The sequence below is a fragment of the Nicotiana tomentosiformis genome, chromosome 6, assembly GCF_000390325.3.
Source record: "Nicotiana tomentosiformis chromosome 6, ASM39032v3, whole genome shotgun sequence".
Lineage (NCBI taxonomy): Eukaryota > Viridiplantae > Streptophyta > Magnoliopsida > Solanales > Solanaceae > Nicotiana > Nicotiana tomentosiformis.
In genome coordinates, this window is record NC_090817.1 from 39,440,444 (window position 1) to 39,447,687 (window position 7,244).

Here is a 7,244-nt window from a genome sequence, read left to right on the forward strand (position 1 = left end):
ACGACCCGACCGGTCGTTACGAGAGTTATAACCCCGTTTTCCCCATTTCTACTTCTTTTTGTGTTATTTAACTATATTATGTTATATCGGGTTAGTTGGTTCGGGTCCGGAAGGAACTCGGAGTGAATTGAGACACTTAGTCTCTTAAGTAGAAACTTAAGTTGGAAAAGTCAATCGGATATTGACCTATGTGTAAACGATCTCAGATTTGAATTCTGATGGTTCTGCTAGCTCCGTTAGGTGATTTTGGACTTAGGAGTTCATCCAGAATGTGATTTGGAGGTCCGTGGTAGAATTAGGCTTGAATTGGCGAAATTGGAAATTTGACGATTTTAGTCGGCAGTGGAAAAATTTGATATCGGGGTCGGAATGGAATTCCGGATGTTGGAGTAGGTTCGTAGTGTCATTTTTGACATGTGTACAAAATTTAAGGTCATTCGGACGTGGTTTGGTTGGTTTTGGCATCGGTTGCCGAATTTAAAAATTTAGAAGTTCTTAGGCTTGAATCCGACGGTAATTTGATGATTTGATGTTGTTTTGAGTGATTTGAAGGTACGACTAAGTTGGTATGTTGATATATGATTTCTTGGTATTTTTGGTTGAGGTCTCGAGGGCCTCGGGGTGATTCCGGGTGGTTAACGGATTTGTTGAAGTTGGAAATTGCAGCTCGAGCTACTTCTTCTGCTATTTCTGCACCTGCGGAAGAAAGGGTCGCAGGTGCGAGGCCGCTGGTGCGCGTGGGGAGTGCGCAGGTGTGGGAGACCCTGGGCCAAGGACGGGAATGCAGGTGCGAAGAATTGGCCGCATCTGCGAACCCGCAGGTGCGAGGCTTTGAGCGCAGATGCGGAGATGAGAAGTTTGGACTAGTTTCGCAGATGCGCACCTGGGACCGCATATGCGAGTCCGCAGGTGCGAGCAAGGGGTCCGCAGGTGCGGAATCTGGGTGATTAAGTGAGTTGCGCAGGTGTGGCTTCTTGGACCGCAGGTGCAGTCGCGCGGGTGCGAGAAAATGGCCGCAGGTGCGAAAAACCTGGGCAGAAACCATAAATAGAACCCTTCGCCAATTTTGGTCATTCTTCACAATTTCAACTCAGTTTTGGAGCTTTAGGGAGAGGTTTGAAGAGGGAAACAAGGGGATTTCGTTGAGGTAAGTTACTTGAGCCTTAATACTTGTATATATGGTGATTTCCCATTGTTTTAATCATGGTAATTTGTGAAAATGAGGGGTTAGGGCCTAAAATGTTTTGAGAGTAATTTAAGGATTTGAAGGACCAAACAATGTCGGATTTTGATGAATTTGGTATGGTTAGACTCGTGAGTGAATGAGCTTTCTAGTTTTGTGAATTTTGTTGGATTTCAAGACGTGGGTCCGGGGGCCAGGTTTGAGCCAATTTCGGATTTTGGTCTAATTATGTAGTTTTTCTTATGGAATTCATTCCATTAGCGCGTATTGATGGTATTGTACTGATTGTGAATAGATTCGGAGCATCTGAAGGCCGAGTCCAGAGGCAAGATCATTGCGGGTTAGAGATTTGACCGATTTGAGGTAAGTAACGATTGTAAATCTGGTCCTGAGGGTATGAAACCCCGGATTTCGTATCATTCTACTATTTTGAAGTGACGCACATACTAGGTGACAGGCGTGTGAGCGTGCACTGTTGGGGATTTTTGACTTGGTCTATCCCGTAGCAACTGTAAAGTTGCATACTTTGTTGAAACCATTTGATACTTATATGTTTTAGAAAGAATTTCTGTAATTCGGGCTGACTGCCATGTTTGGGCCTTGTGCCAATGCTGTTTGGACCCTTAAGGGATGTTTCTTACCATCCTCTCACTGTTTTCGATTGAAAATCTGTACTCAGTCATGTTTATACCTGTTTACCGCATAGCTCAGTTTTATGACTCTATTTTGACGCATATAAATGTTTTGGGGTGAATGCCCTGTTTTACTGAAATGACCCAGTGGCCTCATTTGTGAGGATGAGTGTGGATCGGGGATGCCCGCCTGCAGCATACTTATGACAGAGTGAGGCCGAGGGCCTGATTGGTGAGGATGAGTGTGGATCGGGGCTGCCCGCCTGCAGCATACTTTATTATTATCGCACGTGAGTTGTCTATGTAGATTATAGCGCTTGGGCTGAAGGAGCCCCTCCGGAGTCTGTACACACCCCCAGTGAGCGCAGGTACCTATTGATTGCGATCGCCGAGTGCTGAGTGACTGGGAGGCAAGAGTGATTGTGAGGTATGCCCGAGTGGCACGAGTGACTGTGAGGTTTGCCGAGGGGCTGTATATGAGTGATGTTTTGCCCGAGGAGCTGTTTATGATTTCATCATTTTTGCTCACCTTTGCATTGAGCCTTTATTTGAGAAAATGTTGGAAAAATGTCTTTAAATGATTTTTTTTACTGGAACTGGGTTTAAACGAGATGTTTGATTCAAATCTTGATTTTTTTAAGAGCATGTGGTATTTTACTGAGATTTCCTAATATGAACGTTATATGCTTTATTGCTCGTCACTACTGCTCAGTCTTTATTTATTGTTATTACTTACTGAGTTGGCGTACTCATGTTACTCCCTGCACCTTATGTGCAGATCCAGGTGTAGCTGGACACGGTAGCAATTATTGAGTGTTCTGGTTGCAAATTTTCTTGGAGATAGCAAGGTAGCTGTTTGGCGATCGCAGCCCCTGCTCTTCTCCCTCTTATCTTCCTCTGGTTGTATTTAACTATTTTTCGGGCAGAGTTAGCCTTGATATTGTTAGACATATTGTAGTATATGTTCATGACTAGTGACATCCCGATGTCAGGCTTTTCTTTTCCGCACTTCTACTTTTCTTTGATTTGAACTCTTTAAATGGAAGTTTTATGTTAAATAACCTTGAAATTTTCTTTGAAATGAAAATATCGGTTTGTTTTGGAAATGAGTCGGCTTGCCTAGTTCTACGATAGGCACCATCACGACAGAGGTTAGTTTGGATCATGAGAGATTGGTATTAGAGCCTAGGTTTCATAGGTCTCACGAGTCATGAGTGGGTTTAGTAGAGTCTTGCGGATCGGTACGGAGACGTCTGTACTTATCTTCGAGAGGTTGCAGGACCTTTAGGAAACTCCACATTCTTGAATTCTTGTCGTGCGAATCTGTTGATTCTATTAACTAAACATCTGTTGTTTCATTCTCTCACAGATGGTGAGGACTCGTACTACCGGTCAGGAGGGCCAGCCACCAGTACCACCAGCTAGGGCCGCGAGAGGCCGAGGCCGCGGTAGAGGCTGTGGTAGGGGTAGAGTTGCAGCCCGTACAACAATTGGAGCAGTACCTGCAGATCCACCGATTGTCCCAGATCAGGACCAAGTTCCAGTTGTTGAAGCACCAGCTCATGCACCACCTGTGCCTATTGTGATTCCAGGCCTTCAGGAGGCCCTAGCTCAGATTTTTTTCAGTGTGTACTGGCCTTGCTCAGGCAGTCTCTATTTCGACGGTTGCAGCCACTTCTCAGGCTAGGGGAGGCACTCAGACTCCCATCGCTCGCACACCCGAGCAGGTTATTTAGGGACTTTAGACACTAGAGGCACCACCAGCCCAGCCGATTACTGTTGCTCAGGATTATGTGGTTCCTGCTATGCCTGAGGATGAACAGCGTAGGTTGGAGAGGTTTGGGAGACTTCAGCCACCACCTTTCAGTGGCACAGAGAGAGAGGATGCTCAGGACCTTTTGGACAGGTATCAGAGGATACTCCGTACTGCTAGTATTTTGGAGACTTATGGGGTCTCATTCACTACCTTTTAGTTTTCTGGGGCTGCACTCAGATGGTGGGAGACTTATGAGAGGTGCAGGCCTGTTGGCGCAGCACCCCTTACTTGGCAGCAGTTCTCCGTGGTCTTTTTGGAGAAGTTCGTGCCTCGATCCCGCAGAGAGGAGCTGCGTAGACAGTTTGAGCGGCTCCGCCAGGGTGATATATCTGTGACGTAGTATGAGATGTGATTCTCTGAGTTGGCCCGTCATGCTATCTGGTTGGTTCCCACGGACAGAGAGAGGATCATGAGGTTTATTGATGGCCTCACTTATCAGCTACAGTTGCTCATGACCAGGGAGAGGGTTTTGGGTGCTACCTTTGATGAGGTTGTCGACATTGCTCGGCAGATTGAGATGGTTCGCGGTCAGGAGAGGGTTTGAGCGGGAGGTCAAGAGGCCTCGTGGTCAGGGTGGATTTAGCAGTGCTTCTTTTGGGGGTCAGTTCCACCACAGTATAGGTCGTCTTTTCAAACAGGCTCAGTCAGCTCGGCCATTCCATCGGGGTGCACCATCTGGCCATGGTTCTCACAGTTCTCATCAGGGCAACTCATCACTTAGTGCCCTTCCAGTTCAGAGTCCGTCCCGTGCTCCACCTATTCAAGGCTCTTCCATATCAGGTTCTTCTACCAGTCATCCTGGTGCTAGGGTTACCCTTCAATTTCCGCCGCCAACACCAGGGAGTTATTTTGAGTGTGGGGAGTTGGGACATATATGGAGGCAGTGTCCTCGTCATCATGGAGGTCTATCTCAGCAGAGGAGTCAGCCTCTGACTATAGCACCAGTTACCTCACCATCCGCCCAGTCAGCTCAGGGTGGAGGTCAGTCAGCTAGGGGTCGCCCTAGAGGGGGAGGCAGATCAGGGGGTGGTCAGGCCCATTTCTATGCTCTCCCTGCCAGAACAGATGCTATTGCTTCAGATGCTGTGATTACAGGTATTGTCTCAGTTTGCCACAGAGATGCCTCAGTATTATTTGACCCTGGTTCCACGTATTCATATGTTTCCTCGTATTTCGCCCATTTTCTGGATATCCCCTGTGAGTCCTTAGTTTCATCTACATATATCTACTCCTGTGGGCGATACTATTATTGTGGACCACGTATATCTGTCATGTATGGTGACTATTGGGGGTTTGGAGACCCGAGTAGATCTATTGTTACTCAATATGGTTGACTTCGATGTGATATTGGGTATGGATTAGTTATCTCCATGTCATGTTATTCTAGATTGTCACGCTAAGACGGTGATGTTGGCTATGCCGGGAATTTCGAGGGTTGAGTGGAGCAGTTCTGTAGATTATGTACCAAGTATGGTGATTTCATATTTGAAGGCTCAGCGCATGGTTGAGAAGGGTTGCCTATCTTATTTGGCTTTTGTGAGGGATGCTAGTACAGATACTCCTGTCATTGATTCTGTTCTGGTGGTACGTGATTTTCTGGATATGTTTCCTGCAGACCTGTTGGGCATGCTGCCTGACAGGGATATTGACTTTGGTATTGATTTGGTGCCAGGCACTCAGCCCATTTCTATTCCACCGTATCGTATGGCACCGACGGAGTTGAAGGAATTGAAAGAACAGCTTCAGGAACTCCTCGATAAGGGGTTTATTCGGCCTAGTGTGTCACCTTGGGGTGCACCGGTTCTATTTGTGAAAAAGAAGGATGGTTCCATGAGAATGTGTATTGATTACAAGCAGTTGAACAAGGTCACAGTCAAGAACAAGTATCCTTTGCCTCGTATTGATGATTAATTCGACCAGCTTCAGGGAGCGAGGGTGTTCTCCAAGATTGATTTGAGGTCCGGTTATCACCAGCTGAAGATTCGGGATTCAGATATTCTTAAAACAGCTTTCAGAACCCGATATAGCCATTATGAGTTCTTGGTGATGTTTTTTGGGCTGACCAATGCCCCAGCAACGTTCATGCATTTGATGAACAGTGTATTTCAGCCCTATTTGGACTCATTCATTGTTGTATTCATTGATGACATCTTGGTGTACTCTCGTAGCTAGGAGGAGCACGCTCAGCATTTGAAGATTGTTTTACAGAGATTGAGGGAGGAGAAGCTTTATGCAAAGTTCTCCAAATATGAGTTTTGGCTCAGTTCAGTAGCATTCTTGGGGCATGTGGTGTCCAGTGAGGGTATTCAGGTGGACCCGAAGAAGATAGAGGCGGTGCAGAGTTGGCCCAGACCGTCCTCAGCCACAGAGATTAGGAGCTTTGTTAGTTTGGCGGGTTACTACCATCTCTTTGTGGAGGGATTTTCATCCATTGCATCGCCCTTGACCAAATTGAGCCACAAGGGTGCTCTATTCAGGTGGTCGGATGAATGTGAGGAGAGCTTTCAGAAGCTCAAGACTGCTTTGACCACAGCTCCAGTGTTAGTTCTGCCATCAGCTTCAGGTTCTTACATCGTGTATTGTGATGCCTCGAGGATAGGCATTGGTTGTGTTTTGATACAGTAGGGTAGGGTGATTGCCTATGCCTCACGCCAGTTGAAGACCCATGAGAAGAACTATCCTATCCATGATCTTGAGTTAGCAGCCATTGTTCACGCCTTGAAGATTTGGCGTCATTATTTGTATGGGGTTCATTGTGAGATCTATACTGATCACCGGAGTCTGCAGTATCTGTTAAAGCAGAAGGATCTTAATTTGCGTTAGCAAAGATGGTTGGAGCTTCTTAAGGACTATGATATCACTATTTTGTACCATCCGGGGAAGGCCAATGTGGTGGCCGATGCTTTGAGTCGTCGGGCAGAGAGTTTGGGGAGTTTAGCATATCTTCCAGTAGCAGAGAGACCTTTGGCATTAGATGTTCAGACCTTAGCAGGCCAGCTTGTCAGATTGGATATTTCAAAGCCTAGTCGGGTATTGGCTTGTGTGGTCTCCAGGTCTTCTCTTTATAACCGTATCAGGGAACGTCAGTATAATGAACCTCACTTGTTTGTTCTTCAGGACAGGGTTCGGAGAGGTGATTCTAGAGATGTGACTATTGGTGATGATGGGGTGCTGAGAATGCAGGGCCGGATATGTATGCCTAATGTAGATGGGCTTCGAGAGCTGATTCTTGAGGAGGCCCACAACTCGCGGTATTCCATCTATCTGGGTGCCGCGAAGATGTACCAGGATTTGAGGAAGCACTATTGGTGGAGGCGGATGAATAAGGATATAGTTGGGTTTGTGGCTCGGTGTCTAAACTGTCAGCAGGTTAAGTATGAGCATCAGAGACCGGGTGGCTTGCTTCAGAGGTTAGAGATCCCAGAGTGGAAGTGGGAGCGGATCACTATAGACTTTGTAGTTGGGATCCCACGGACTTCGAGAAAGTTCGATGTTATTTAGGTTATTGTGGATTGGCTGACCAAGTCCGCGCACTTCATTCCAGTTGGTACTACTTACTCTTCAAAGCGGTTGGATGGAATTTACATCTGAGAGATCGTTCGCCTGCATGGTG